The 17,019-nt window shown below is 36.6% G+C and overlaps 1 protein-coding gene across 2 annotated transcripts in view; it reads left to right on the top strand.

Annotated features, from left to right (window-relative positions):
* Positions 1 to 17,019, top strand: part of LOC126814503 (E3 ubiquitin-protein ligase RNF31) — a 384,135-nt gene that overhangs the window by 148,490 nt on the left and 218,626 nt on the right. The window lies entirely within an intron of this gene.

Below are 17,019 nucleotides of genomic sequence, written 5' to 3'. Positions count from 1 at the left end.
AGATGTTATAAACACTTTTTTAATCAAATTGATTCATACTATTTGTCCATTTAAATCGAATATCATAATTTTAAACGAATAATGAATATTACTTATTTCAAACAAATATTTGTTTTGAATGCTAAAAATACAGTTTTTGCCAAAATGACATTACTTCTGGCGATAGTGAAAATCTTCAATTAGTTTTATAAAAACGCAATTGCCATTAGGCTTGACATGGTGAATGTTTTATGACAATCAAATAATAATTCGGTCATTCCAATGGTGGAAACATGACCCCCTCCCAAAAAAATATATATTATAGTATATGACCTTAAACTAACAAATCCAAAATTATACCTCTCTAGGGTGAAAACTCGCTGAGATATGGCCATTTGAAATTAGGGTACTGAAACGGATCATAAATTTCCAACAGGAGTAGAACTCTCTTACTTTGTAATCTAAGACAACTTTTGGTGTATATTACGAATTTAGCATCATACTTATTGTCGAATGCATACTTGTCGCACCACTAGGTGGCAAAATGTGGAACAAATGAACTAATCACTTATATTTTCAGGATATCCACAGCCTCTGGCAAAGTCACTATTGTATACACAAACTCCAAAATTGGCATAGTTAATGTCAGTTTGTCTTATATCAATTTACAAAAGATTCTGAGTCGACAGGATATATACTTTTCCAAATATCCAGTCTGGAAATTCAATGCACACTGAAAATGTACAAAATATACCCATTTTCACCTTCAATTTTGGTCATGTGGGACAGAGGTTAAAATTCTGAAAAAGTTTGATAATGAAACTTCAATTATCCTACTATAACATACATTAAAGTACATCGTGTGTATTTGATGGCTTATATTTTTAATTGGCACTTGAAATCTGTGCGGTGATGAAGTTTTAATGGCTATTATTAAAATTGTTGACTTTTCACGTTGATTTTAAAATAACTTCTAAATGACTTATACTCCTCAAACGTGTCTATTTAGAGTGACTTTTTGCGTAGATTACAAATATGTAATCATTTTGGATGTACATTGTAGTGTTCTAATTTTATTTTGTCTCCAAAATAGAACAAAATGGTTAATACGTTTCACGAATTGGAATATTGGGCTTTGACGATCAGATTGAAATTATTTCTGAAAGACTTAGACCCCTCATATTTGTCATTTTAGATCAAGTCTTAACATATAATAAGAATAAAGACTCTTTTGGGGTCCAGGGAGTATCGTTTCTATTTAGTTTTGCTTTAAAAACTGCTGAAAACTTGTTTTGTCTGCTTGGAAAGTTGAAGTACAGTAGGCCTTATGTAGTTTCACTATCAGTATCACTAGGCACCTCAAAACTATAGGCCACAATTTTTAACGCATCGTCTTGAAACTTTTCATACTAATTATTCCTTATATCCGAAGGATGTTCCCTATTGTCATATAGTTACTAGTACATGTAGTTGATAGATCACATGATATCTGGCAAAGATGGACGCACTCTTTCTCTCAACTTCGACAAATTTCTATCATAAATTACAATCTTACGCATTATCTTGCTAATACTATGTGGTGATATCGAAGGAAATCCAGGACCGACAACACGGAAAGGTAATGCCCCCATTACAAAAGAAAATGAAGCAGCCGTAGCCGACAACATGAATGTAAAAGACATGACGAAAGAGCTGTACTTGGAAATGCGAGAGATTAGGTCATGTGTACAAACCATCCCTTCGATAAACGACAACAAAACAAAGCTGACAACTGGCATGTTTTTTTTAAAGTGTACCATAGGTTCCCAATCCCAACTGAATTATGAAATTCCAATTCCTCTTACAAAATCCCTGTCTCAGAGAAGATTGATACATATTCTTCCAAAATATATTTTAAAAAAGATAACATTATACCTAACATTATGAAATTTTTTGAATCGTATCAGTCTAGATGAAATTATATCAAATGCTTATGTATATTAATAATTTTCTTCAAAAGTTTAATGTAATAATACATTATCTAAATCCGAAGTTTCATGGGATATGATTAACAAATTAATTTTTAATTTAAAAATTAATTGCATTGCTAATGTTACATGTGGACAGACATTCTGGCAGATTTGTAACATTAGCACTAAAGTTTGAAGAAAATTTCTATTGATAGTGTTGATGTAAGAAGTTACTGAGATTTTTTACATGCGAAATAAAGCATAATATTAAGAATTTAAGATTAATATAATAAAATATAATCATATATTTTAATAACCTAAAATTTAAACATTTATCGGGCATGCAACTGTTGCTAACGTTACATAAGGACAGACGTGGACATTTTATAAATAACTGTATAACTTGAATTATTGTTTTGATCTAAAAGTAAAAATAGTCCGCAATGAAAGGTATTAATAAATTGTATAGTATTTCTACCCTTGGGCGAGTTTTAAATTTAAAATCGGACAAAAAGTATTTCAAAAGCACGTGCTAACGTTACGTAAGGACAGATGGTTTATTTAATCGGTCTGACAATTGACACGTTAGCACTTTTTTGCGGGGGTCAAAGTCATTTTGATCTAGTGAATAAGGCGAGAATGCCGACCGCCATGTTTATGCATCGGGAATCGGAAAGCCGGTTTTCTTTTCTAAAGGCCGTAAAGAAAGTGATACATTTTGAGTAAATAACGCCGTGAAAGGCGAATTAGTGGTGCTAACGTATCAAGAGTGCTAACGTTAACATTTTCGGACAGACAACTGTAAAAATGGCATAATCAATCGACTACCCGTGTCAAATTATCCGTATCCTGTGTGGAAGATCGAGACTACATTCACGCTTCGTTTGAAGCGGTTATTCAAATTCTATCACGTAATATGAAGCCGAAAAGAAATATTAAAATAATGCTAACGTTTCGCTAAAACTGGACAGACATCAATTGGACGAAACGTTAGCAATATATAAGCATGGAAATTTGATTTTCCAAACCATTTTCCTGCTTTTTTTAAATGGCATATACTAAAACATAAACAGCCATTCCACAAATGGACAAATTTATTTCCACGTGACGTAAAAATAAAAAGTTTACAAAACAAATGTAAGACCACTTCAATGATGTAGTGGATGGACAGACTAGTCAAATTCTCACTGGGGTTTGAACAATTCAATTTTCGGAACAAATGTTATTTCAATGTATTCTAAAATCTTGATAAAAAATGATGGGAAAAATGTCTGTCTTAGATGATGTAATTCATTAAAATATTTGTAACTTTTTTAATAAAAAAAATACATCAATAAACTTGGTATTAAGTATTTTATATGTTCAATATATGCTGATTTTGAAGATAAGAAAAATATTTAAAAACTCTTTTTCTCTTTTCTAATAAAACCATTACATTTGTTAGATACCCACGCCCCACCTAATTTTCGACAGTGCCCTTTTTTACTGCTGAAAGTGCCTTTTCTCAGACCCAAATATGTCCGTTCCCAACCCGTTGCAGGGATCCCAAATGACTCAAACCATCGACTCAAACACACCAGTCTGGTCTAATTAATGCTTCCACTTTCAAACGAATTCTTGTTGTTTAGCTGACGGTGCCCTAATCCTATAGAGTGACTATAGACAGACATCTTGTGGAATCGTCGACGTATACACTCATGTCCATCACCGACGCGCATGAGTGCAACTTGATGTAGCATTGTTTCATGTGTGGACAGTACAAAGTACAAGTTACAGGGCTTAAATAGTGAAGTGGCTAGGGAATAGATTCGTCTTTTTTCCCATCATAATGACTCGCTCGCCTTGACAATTTTCGAGTCGCATGTTCAACTGGCTTTTTTGCTCGATTTTAAAGCTCTTTTTCAACGATTTCCGAACGTTTACTTAGACGAAAATATCAGCCAAATAGCTCTTGGAATGGCTACAGATGCAAGGAAATGACGGATAATTTTCTAAGGGGACCCCCCCCCCCCAAAAAAAAAAAAAAAAAATCCCCTCTCAGCGGCGTGCCCCGTCTCCGCGGTCACTGCTCTAATTTTGAGCCCCCCCCCCCCTTTTCAAAATTCCTAGATCCGACAGGAGAAAGTGGGCCAACAATTGCTATTTAAGCCTAGTGTAGAAGGAGGCAAATTAAATTTAATTTTTATACGCCCACAATGAAATGTGGTTGTATATTGTCGTCGCCCCCGTCCGTCCGTTGGGCCGTCGGTCAAAAAATCTTGTGGACGCTCTAGAGGCTAAAGTTAATATCCAATTGACTTTAAATTTATACACAGTGTTTATGGTCATGAGACGAAGAAGTCTATTTTTTGTCAGCAATTTTCGATAATTACTGCCAGAGTTGTGTCTCTTGATCACTTCAAAAAATCTTGTAAATGCTCTAGAGGCTAAAGTTAATATTCGATTTATACACAGTCTTGAGACGAAGAATCATATTGATTTTCAACAATTTCCGATAATTACTGCCAAAGTTATAGCCCTTGATCACTTTGAAAAATCTTGTGACACTCTAGAGGCTAAAGTTATCATCCGATTGACTTCAGATTGATACACAGAGTTTAAGGTCTTGAGACGAACAAGTATATTAAAGTTGCAATTTCATATTTTTACGGTATATTTTTAAAATTTATTAAAATAAAGCCTTAAAATAGATGGTATCTACAAACAGTCCTACCTTGTTAAAGAATAATCCTATTAATCCTATAATTCACTATTGCCAGTTGACAAATTGGCAAAAATATCATTTTCCTCTTCAAATTCAAACGTTTGAAGATCGCTACTCCATGGTGGAGAATAGAAAACAAGGGATGTAATTGTGTTATTATTTCCGGTGTAAATGAGTTTTAAGTGTGAGAATGACACCTATGATCGTATAATCGTGAGTTGACAACCTATTGAGCAAAAGACATAGAAATAATTACGTTTTGACTTTCCTAGAAAATATAAAATTGTAACTTTAATCCATGATGTTAAAAATTTTGTATACTAAACGTTAGCATGGGGCAGAACTTTATAAAAACCAAACAAATTCTAATGGTTTTCTGATAATTACTTAATGAGTTGTTACTCTTAACCCTTATCCGGTCTTGTCGACTATAGTCACCACAACGTTATACAGCTAAGTGGTCACGGTCGACTAAAGTCGACCACAGCAAGAACCTTTTTTATAAGCCACATTTGAGTATTTAGTTTCGTATTTAATTGATATGGCCACGCATGCATGTCGGACAGGAACTTGTCTTGTCAAGGGCATTGAGAAAAACATGTCTTTGTTCAACATTTTTTGACGAAAAACGTAATTTAACAGTGTCGGGAACGTTAAAGACGCTCGAAGTGGTTGAAATACTTATGAATTATTCCGAATCGGATTATATCGATGACCCCGATTCTGAAGACGATATTTCTGATGAAAAGGATTTAGAATGATTTGCAAATTATAGATCAACTTATCCCCAGCAACTTTTTTTATTGGTGTCAAGAATCTATCACTTATAATTATTCGGCAGTAGTCGATTGAAATAGGCATACAAAATTTTCACGTCAGCCTTTATTTAGCCTGACCACTTGACGTCATAACGTCAAAATGAAGTCGACCGGTTAAGGGTTAATCAGATTTTAATGTATTATAAATGTTTCATTACCGAAAAAAGTAAAAATATGCGACAACTCTTGTTGACTGCCCAGAAGATTTAGCTGCTGTGGGCGTATGTTCCGTTGCCTGGCAACCTATCTTTTGGAATATCCATGGCCTGAAAAGAAAATTTCAGTTTGGTGATTACATTAAATATTTAAACAATTCTGATATTGTAGGACTCACAAAAACCAGGTGTGGTGATAATATTGACCTCAATGACAAATTCACTCATAATGTACTATGTAGTGCATAATTATGTTCGTGGGGGTGGAAGACAACGAGGTGGAATAATAGTGCTAATCAAAACTTTGTTTCAACATGGCATCCACAGAATAAATGAAAACTCGCAAGAAGTGATATTCTTAAAGCTTGGCAAAGATTTCTTTGGCTGGGAAAATGACATTATCTACGGCTGTCTTTACATTGCACCAGTATGTCACCAGTGCACAAAAATGGCAGTTGAATATGTGACTTCGAGACTCAGCTTACATTAATAAACTGACAGTAACCAGATGCAGAATATTTGTTAGGAGGCGACTTCAACTCTCGAACAGGCCAACTGCAAGATTATATATATGTAAACTCTATGAATTACATTCCAGGCCTGGATGACATGGAATATTCGGTTGACAATTTTAGACAGCGCAGGAGTTCATCGGACAACGAAATAACGTTTACGGACTAGAACTAGTTAAGCTCTGTGCAACTTTTAATATCCATATTGTAAATGGGCGAGTGCAAGGAGACTTGGACGGAAAGGTTACTTGTATTACTTACAATGGGACCGCATTGGTTGATTATGTCTTAGTGTCTTCTAACATATTTCCCTTGGCAGGGTATTTGCCGGTAACCCCAAGAACTGAGTCTGACCACTTGACCATAGAACTGACATTTTCACATGGTAGCCTAACTCACAATTCACAATTCAACCCCAAGAACTGAGTCTGACCACTTGACCATAGAACTGACATTTTCACATGGTAGCCTAACTCACAATTCACAATTCAAACTCTAACCGTGTCACACACAACTATTGTAAACAGATTTATTTATCGAGTGAATAATTTTGTATGTGGGCACGGTTAATTTACGCAACTTTTCCGAGTTTTTGGCTCTTTCGTCATTACTACTCGGGGAGTTTCGTCATTACCACGATCTTTCTTTATTACAATTTTTTCTTCACTAAATATTACTCTTGGACAAAATGGAAAACAATATGAGCATACTATCGAAAAAGGATACACAACAACGTGAAAGATTTAAATAAAAGTGTATACGAGAATCAGAATAAGCAAAAGAAAAACACGAGCTTCTGCATTTTCAAAATAAAGGAATTTCAAAACGTTCCCTAATGTTTAAAACAAGATATTTTTTTTTTTTCAGGAATAAGGTGACAATAATTACACAAACGTATACGTTTTAATTGATCACACTTCCTACCTTTAACGCAATAGCAATCCCTCGCCAACTGTAATATTATGAAAGCTCGATTTCAAAAAGGAATATCGGTCCAAAATTCATTTAATTCCCCTTAGTATTTACAATATGTTGAATTAAAATGCAATAAACCGGCCTCCATTTTGCTGCGGGCGGACAGAAATGATAGCCATATTCTAAATGCGATTAAATCTAAGCCGGGACATTATCTAGCGTTGGTATTTTGATTTTGTTTCATTAAGTAAATGTTAAATAATCAATCTGGGTACATATTAGTGTGGAATAAGCCATGAGAAATTTGATACAGCGAAAAGTGCAAATTGTGTAATGGGATTTTAAAGAAATTTGTTGTATTTGATTGCTAGAACTTTATAAATCTCCGGGTCTATGCACTGGAGGGTCAATCAATGCAATGACTTGATCTGGTTTATACCATAAAATGTCTTCACACGTTGGCTTAAAGTAGCGGTTTTTGCCAATTCTCATCATGACACACACATCTACCTCCTGGTCATCTACATCAATAATTTGACCGGGATAGAATCTGTTTTCGTAGACAACAATACACCATTTACTTAACGAAGAATGATATATATCAAAAATAAATGGGTCACTGGCGGTAACTTCCGTCTTCTTTTGATATGTTTGGTTCTTAATTGGTTTCAAAAACACAATGTTTTGTGTCAAAACAAAGGCGCCTTTACTACTACTTGGTTTATTTTCATCGAACCTGAAATAGTTTTAATCAATTTATACTTAGTGTTCTCCATTTCTTTTATATCTTCAGATGATATCAGCTTTATGTATATATTAGTTTTTTCAGCAACAACACGGGTAAATGTGTCTGCATCCCTAATTGTTCCACCATGGGCAACAAAACTTTCCGCACACCGTTTAAGCGTTGGGCCAATCCCATCCGGGGCCCCTTCTCCGTGCGAACTTTCAAAATAGTTCCACGTTGCACCTTTAAACCCGAACTGAAAAATAATATCTGATATCATATAGAAATTTGACTTGTTTCTATACTGGGTTGTAGGTCTATCACTTAAAAAGTGAATGAAGGTAACCACGGTAGTGTCCCTAATATGTTCTAAAATTGGTGTCAAATGGCCCCATATTTCCGGTGGGTCCTTACATGCACCGTCTGAAACCGTGCAGAAAGGTTCCATTCGATCATGAAAATAAATCACGCCAGTTTGCATAATAACCTGACGTTGCAATGCACCGAAATGTGTGCTCTGGACAGCTTTGTGAAACTTGCATACATAGTTTTCAGAAAAATCAATATGGACTAAAAGATCATTGTTCTTCATATTTCTCAGATGTCTGATTTCTCTGTACTGGTAAGAGATATTAAAAATGTGTCTACACAGGGCTAGAAAGTCACGCGAATCTCTGAATCTTATTCGCGCAAGGATTCGCGCAAGGATTCTCGCAAGAGCTTGCGCTGCGAAAAAAAAAAAAATCTCGGAGAATTGTCGAGTCCAACTGTTGAATGTAAGCCTGGGTTAGTGTTCTTAATCGGCTGTATTTTGTGGGATTTAGCCAATTGATGTTTAATCTAGCCGATTGGTAAAACAATGAATCGGCCACATTGTATCATAAATCAATCTACTTGTGGCTAATATTACAACGCGTTAATTATTAGTATACTTTATTACAAAAACATCAGTGAAGTATTCTAAAAATCTAAAATCATAAAGGCAAATGAATAACAACACAAATATACTTCACTACAAAACCATGTGTCTGGATTAGGGGATTAATTAAACAACAGGTAGCGGCCATTCAAAGAATCTAACGACAGACATTTATGAAATTATGACTGTTGTATATTCCATGCGATGGTGGTGTAATTACACGTCTGTGAGCGATATGGTTTCAGACAGAACCGAGACAGGTGGCTAGAATTTGTGATATAAGCAGGCGGTTATTCAAAGAATATAATCTAAATTGTAATGACGAGCATTTATGACTGTATATTCCAAGCGACAGCATAGGCTATGGTTTCGGATGGAACAGAGACAGCTAGGACGTGGCTGGAATTTGTCATTTATAAAACAATAGCAGTAGGTCATTTAAAGAATATAATCTGATATCGCCGATATCGTCTGCGATATCACCTCGGTGGAAGCGGACGTAAAATACAACTAACACTAACTATTAAATTTTGAATTTTTGTGTAAATATGTTTTTATATTTTGTGTTTGTAAACAATACGCGGATTAGGTTTTAGACTTGAATGTGAGGGTATCCCGAATGTTAGTGTGTAAACTGATAAGTGTTATATGTGCAATATATGTACATATAGTTTGTAGAGGAACTTTCCATGTATTTGGATATTAGATATTATAATGACCCTGCTTGTTTTGCTTTTGTTTTTTTATTAGAAATACTCGATTTTATTGTGATAAGACTAATTATAAACTAGACACGATTTGCGGTCCTTGTCAGTTTCAATGTAGGGAAACTGTACCTACAATTGTTAGCAATTCCCCTCCTTCGGTATTTCTTCAACATTCCCAAGGGTTGGGGATACAAAAATAAATGTTGGCGAAAATAATCCCCCAAAGACGTCTAGATAAATGGCGAATATGACGTTTCATTTGTGGCCGAAACGAGAACTGCACACATTAATTTGTAAATTCACAAATACATTTGTTATTAATTGCGGAAGCGGGAAAATCAACCAAAAAGCAAGATTATAAGTAACAAGATATACGTCCATTGTTTTGTTATTTTCTAATAAATAAAATGTGAGTTTTATCTACGCTGGGAAAATTGTCAATTCATTGTTAATCGACTTTTCCCAACGTACGTCGGCAATACCGAAGAATGGACGATATTCAACAAATATGCAATTCATTCGAGAATTTTAGACACTATACTCAGATTCTATATCTGAACACAGTTTCTAAAATTGGGAGACAGAAATTAAATATTTCACACAAAAAGAAACGCCTTAAGTTTCTAGATGACACTGGGCAAACTAATTACAAGACATGAAAAGTAAACGGCATTGCATTACTACTCACCCGTAAGTTACTAGACGGCTCTCGGTAAAGTGGTAATTTGGCATAAAATCTAAACGCCTTAAATAATTAAACACTCTGTTCATTTCTTGACAACGTCCGGGAAAATTAACACCTTGTCTAAAAACTAAACCCCTTTCAAATCTAAATGGTAGTGTTCATTTCTAAAAAAAACATCCCGAGAAAGCAGACGATCGTTGTCAAAAGTAAACGGTGTTTCTTAATCTACACGGTAGCACAAACAGGGCAGTTTTTGGTGAATCTTGACGGCATTTAACACAATCTTGACGGCAATCTATTAGCTGGATACATGTATTAAATTCTTGACGATAAGCTTAGTTTCTTTTCTTTTTTCGTCAAGTCTGGACGATACCCGGTCCCTAGTGTTGTTGTTGTTCTTAGCGTTTAACGTCCGCTTCCACCGAAGGTGATATCGCAGACAAGTTCATTTTAATGATCTTAGCGCACGCGCAGGGGTCTTTGCTGTGGGAGGAAACCGGAGTAAACCCACGAGGTTGAGAAGGCGCCCCTATCTCCAAGCCACATACGCTCACACCTGGGATCGAAACCACAGCCGCAAGCCAGAGGTGACCGGCCAACTAGAGGCCGAAGCGTGACACTCTAGACCACTAGGCCATCCCAACCCCCCTTCCCTAGTGTACCTAGAGTGATGTCTTTGATCTGGCCAGCGTAAAAAAGATAATTACCTAATCAGCATTCTTAATCCCACTAAGAATCAATGTTAACACCGCGACTATAACTTTAGTCGGATTGATTAATTAATGACAGATATTAACGACACCTTGCCATAATACACAAAGATAGTTAGATGACTCCTCTCAATCTGTCTGTTATTCCATTTAGATGGTTACCAACAAAATTTATTTGTACTGTTAATTCTAACGTATATTGAGATATTTTTTTCGTTTTTCATTTTTACGGTCTATTTCAGAGTAATGAAGTCAAATCCGCCGTACGATGATAACGGATCGTCATTTATAAATCGCTTTTCAATCATGTTTGATTTTTATGATACATTTTGCATGACCACATCTTTTACTCGGGGAAATTAGAACCACAATACTCTTTTGACGAATATGTATCTCGAATCGATTGGACTCCACACGATGTTAGAGGGTATTAAAATTGCTGTCGTAAGAAACGAGAGCGACCATACATTATGAAACAAATTCTAAATTGGATCTTAAATTAAAATGAATTACAAAACAAATTATTCCGTAGTCAATTGTTTTATTTAATTATGGGGATTAAGGAATCAGTCAGGCGTTAATGAATACACAGGCCGGCTGTATATAGGTAATTAAGGAATAAACATTCTGAATATGCATTCGGTCACTGTGACGTCACTGGCGTCTGAGGGGATTAAGAGTGTTTTCGATAATTGACAAAGTCGTTTTTACAGGAGGTCTATTTTTACGACTTTGAGTAAAGATAACTGAATTAATTTCAATCAGATTGATGTGAACTTGCCGTAAAGTTGATATAATAACCATTGGCTACACGTATCGTAAATTTCCCAAGCCCATCTTATGTGCACTTTAAGTTAATTGGTTAGTATTCCTTACTTGTGTCAGTATGCAAAAATAACGTGAGTAATTAAACAAACGTGAGTTAATCCGAACATATCACTAGTCAGACGCGTGCGGAAGAAATTGGAAAAAGCGTGACTAATTAAGAAACCGTCAGTATTTAGGCTACCGCTCACTACCTGATGTGCGTCAGTAAGATGAACCGTTGCATTAGAGCGTGAAATCGTTAACTATATAAATTTCTGGTGACGTAAAATACAACTAACTCATCATCATTGTTACTATAAGTATCCTGAATAAATGAATTATTATTTATTAATATTTTCGAATCGGAGGAAATTTTGTAAACAATAATGGATGGCAGTGAACAATAAGACTATTTGTCGGCGATTTCAATTACCACCGTAGTTTGCAAGAGACACTGAAGATGGTTAGATAGATCGTTTCTATTATAAATACCTTCATATACTCAGCCAAATTAAAAACTTGACACTCGGGATTTTTGGGACTAGATTTTTAATATTTGGTTTAAGGCAATTATTTTAGTGTTATGTTGTGCACAGACGACCTTGACATCAACAGAAAGCAAGAATACGTCTCGCCGAAAGTCCTTGACATTGATAACGTTCGTGATGTCACAGTACCCCCCAAAATGAAATTCACAGACTTCGAGAACAATCGGAATAAAGTGTTTAGTAACGGTTGTGGCCTCCTCTAGCGTCTCGTACTGCCACACAACGTCTTCTCATGGATCTCAGAACATTAGTAAACACTACCCGAGGAAGACGTCGCCACTGCTCAGCCAGATCATGTTGAAGGTCCAGCAACGTCAGTGGTGGATTCACTTGCTGACGAACACGTCGACCCAGTTCGTCCCAGATGTGTTCAATAGGATTAAGGTCAGGGCTAAGCGACGGCCAATCCAGGACTTGGACACCGGCATTTCTTAAAAAATTCTGGGTAGCAATTGCTGTATGGGGTCGAGCATTGTCTTGTTGAAACGTTAGTCCAGGCCCATGTCTCTGCATAAACGGAAGAAGAACAGGTTGCAAAATCTGATCCCTGTACTGGACAGCATTTAAATTCCCTTGGACAACAACAAGACGAGAACGTTCCTGGGCACAAAAAGAACCCCAATACATGACGCTGCCGCCACCAAATCAGTCAACTTCTCTGACGCATACTTGAGCGTAACGTTCACCTCGTCTGCGGTACACTCGGACCCTGCCATCGGCAAATCTCAAAGTGAATTGAGATTCGACACTAAAGACAACCGAATTCCACTGTCTTTGAGTAAATCTTAGGTGTCTTGTGGCCCACACAAGTTGGTTAATATTGGTCCTTTATAGGGCCTCTGAGCTCGAAGACCAGCAGCCTGCAAGAGATTTCGAACAGTTTGTGCAGTTACCCTTCCAGCAAACATCTCTCTACTTGTGGAGGTTGCAGTGACAAATCTGTTTCTAAAATGACGTAATCGTATTGCTTGATCTTCCTGGAGTGACGTCACACGTGGCGCTCCCGCCCTTGGGCGGTCGGCAATAGTTCCAGTTTGAAGCACTCTCATTCTAAGATTAATTATTGTCTGGCGTGAACAATAAAAAACTCTTGCAACAGTGACCACAGACTGACCAGCATAGAGCCTACCTATAGCACGTAGACGTTCTACAATTGAAAGGCGCGGCATTTTCTTACAAAGATGAAAATAACAATTTTAATTTGTTTTTCCAGTTCAAGTTACATGTGCGTGTTCAGTTTAAGCAAACTTGCATCGATTGACCTCACGAGTTTGTGTTTGCACGTGTTTTTCAGGTTTTTCATCTTTATATGCTCAAAAGTCACGTTATCCACGTGACTTTACAATTTTATGAAATTAAAGGCTTCTTAGTACTTACTATCGTTTGAAACACTTTAAAATTTATTTGACTTACCAGAAAAAAAAAATTGTTGAAATTCATCAGTGTCAAGTTTTTAATTTGGCTGAGTATATTTAAATATGAATTTAAATGCTCCGTGTTAAGGTTTGATTCTTCACTCTATTTGTACCCGTTCCAGTTCTTAAAACGGGTTCCAGGAGCGGATCCAGGGGGGGGGGGCAGCTCAGCCCCAGTGAGACTGGTCATCACTGTTCAGACCAGCACCTGCAGCCAGCAATGGGATTCCCAGATTTTAGTTTCTGTTTAATGAGGCCACAACGAAGAATCTGGGGACTACAACAAACCACTAATGCATGCGGCACTCTGATGATTACCCTTTATTCCAATGTATGCCCCCCCCCCCCTCGACAAAATCCTGGATCCGGGCCTGGGTTCCCCATGCAGAATACGGCGCAATGTGTATTGTTATTTAATTTACAATTTATATTTATTCTCGTTACATGCGGATTGTCACATGTTTTGGGGCAGGCGGCATTTTGATATCTGTATGGATTAAATTTGGAATCACAACTAATGGTTAAAAAAAAATCGTTTTTTACGGCTTCCATGAGGGGAAAAAAGTGGAATTTCGCCGTGACACCGGCACCGATTGTCCGAAAACCATGAAATTTGGACACAATAACGCCCATTACCACCCCGGACTCTGTGCTTTACCCCCATTTTGACACCATTAAAAAAAAAGAGTTTTAGCAAAAGAACGATTTTCGGAATATAATATTGGTTTTAACCCTGTAATACCCAGACATGATATGCATATTATTATAATCCCTATGAAATATTTTAATTATTTACTGCTATAATATGAATTATCACTTATTCCCCGTTAAATAAATATCGGTCACCGGGTGCAGCTGTACAACTTCAAGGACCCTGGCCTCATATCAATTTACGGCTTCCATGAGGGGAAAAAAGTGGAATTTCGCCGTGACACCGGCACCAATTGTCCGAAAACCATGAAATTTGGACACAATACGCCCATTACCACCCCGGACTCTGTGCTTTACTCCCATTTTGATCCCATTAAAAAAAAAGAGTTTTAGCAAAAAACCGATTTTCGGAATTTAATATTGGTTTTAATTAATTTTGAAATTGCAAATGCAAAGAGATTTTATCGCCTCTCCCGTATGTGATAGGTATTAGTACTTTACACATTATCCTTAAAAGACAATTTTTTAAAATGACCGCAACGGTGTATCGACACTAGAAACCGAAATCGCCTATTTTGACCTTTTTTGACTGCTGAGGCATCCTTCCGGTGGTCCAAATCTCTGGAATTTCTAGCGGTTGGCTGCGCCGCGATGATATTTATCACATATTAAAAGGAGAAAATGCTCAGATATCAAGAACAATAAAAATTCGATAAAATACGGCAATTTATTTTGAACGTTCTCGGAATCCAACACTCTTCTATTTTTAATATGTGATAGCTAGAATCCCAAGGTACATTCTGTGCAAATTTGAAGGCAATCGGAGCACAGGAACTTTGCCTGGGTAGAGCAAATCAACCCGGTCGCGAAAACTTGCTCATTCTTCAAAGTGATTATCATATTGTGTTATGATCGCCATGTTAGATCAATCTGAGTCCCTGATCCACCGTCACCTACCAAACCACTCCGAAATATACCCCAAATCCCAAAATCGACCGTAATCCTTTTTACTTCGCGCATGCGCCACCCTGGAACCAAAGGTACGTTGACTACCAAATTCCGGCGAGGAACTTTTCACGTTGGTACCTAGGTGCACTGAAAACTTCAAGGCGATACCTGCATTCGTTCAGGTCGTTTGTTCTTGACACGGTTCCTGCCGTTCGTTTTTTTCCGCCATTTACGGCTTCTGTAAGGGCGAAAAAAGTGGAATTTCGCCACGACACCGGCACCGATTGTCCCAAAACCATGAAATTTGGACACAATACGCCCATTACCACTCTGTGACTTACTCCCATTTTTATCAGATTTTCGGAATTTAAATTTGGTTTTAATTAATTTTGAAATTCCAAATGCAAAGGGATCATATCGCCTCTTCGGTATGTGATTGCTATTAGTACTATACACATTATCCGTAAAAGACATTTTTTTTAAAAATAAACGCAACACCAAAAACCGAAATCGACTATTTTGACTTTATCATACATTAAATATTATATGCCATCGGTTAATTTTTATACGCCCACATTGAAATGTGGTCGTATATTGTCGTCGCCGCCGTCCGGCCGTCCGGACGGCTAAAGTTAATATCCGATTACTTTAAATTTATACACAGTGTTTAAGGTCATGAGACGAAGAAGCCTATTGATTTTCAGCGATTTCCGATAATTACTGTCAGAATTATGGTCCTTGACCACTTAAAAAAATCTTGTGCATGCTCTAGAGGCTAAATTCAATATCCGATTGACTTTAAATTTATACATAGTGTTTAAGGTCATGAGATGAAGAAGCCAATTGATTTTCAGCGATTTCCGATAATTACTGTCAGAGTTATGGCCCTTCATCACTTAAAAAAAATCTTGAGGATGCTCTAGAGGCCAAAGTTAATGTCCGATTGACTTTAAATTTATACACAGTGGTTAAGGTCATGAGACGAAGTAGGCGATTGATTTTCAGCGATATCTGATATTTACTGCCAGAGTTGTGGCCCCTGATCACTTCAAAATATCTTGTGGACGCTCTAGAGGCCAAAGTTAATATCCGATTGACTTTAAATTTATGCGAGTGTTTAAGGTCATGACACGAAGATGCCTACAGTATTGATTTTCAGCGATATCTGATATTTACTGCCATTTCCGATAATTACCGTCAGAGTTATTGCCCTTGATCACTTTAAAAAATCTTGTGGACGCTCTAGAGGCTAAATTCAATATCCGATTGACTTTAAATTTATACAGTGTTTAAGGTCATGAGATGAAGAATCCAATTGATTTTGAGCGATTTCCGATTGAATCCTTTGAAAATCCCACCTAACTCTAAAACTAAAGGCAAGAAACAGGCCGGTTTACATTGAAGCACAACTAATTCCTGTCCTGCGTACTCTGTATATAATATACAGTTTTCTAAATATGCCTTGGATGGTAGCCACAAGTCGACAATTTTTGTTTTGTATTTTTCCCATTTTGTTCTTAAGGTAAATGTAATTTTTCAGAAACCTGATGACATTTATACTTATTGTTTCAATAGAGACTAATAACCCCCTTTGCAGTTAATATAAAAGCTTTCATATCTGTTATGCAGATCTAGTTATTATTATTATTATTATTATTATTACAGCATATTTATAGTGCACCCTTTCATATAACATGTTCAGGCAGTGATCGGATTTTACCCGTATATTGTCCGACCGGGAATATGCCCAATCGGACATCAAGACATAGTGAATAATATTCAAATTCCAAAATTAATATAGTGTACTGGGTGTATAACTACCGTGCAACCCGATTATCGTTGATAATAGGCTGGATTGATTAGGTAATTA

Source organism: Patella vulgata, chromosome 3 (genome assembly GCF_932274485.2).
Source record: "Patella vulgata chromosome 3, xgPatVulg1.2, whole genome shotgun sequence".
NCBI lineage: Eukaryota > Metazoa > Mollusca > Gastropoda > Patellidae > Patella > Patella vulgata.
Note: the sequence above shows the minus strand (reverse complement) of the source record. Positions and strands in the feature narration are given on the sequence as shown.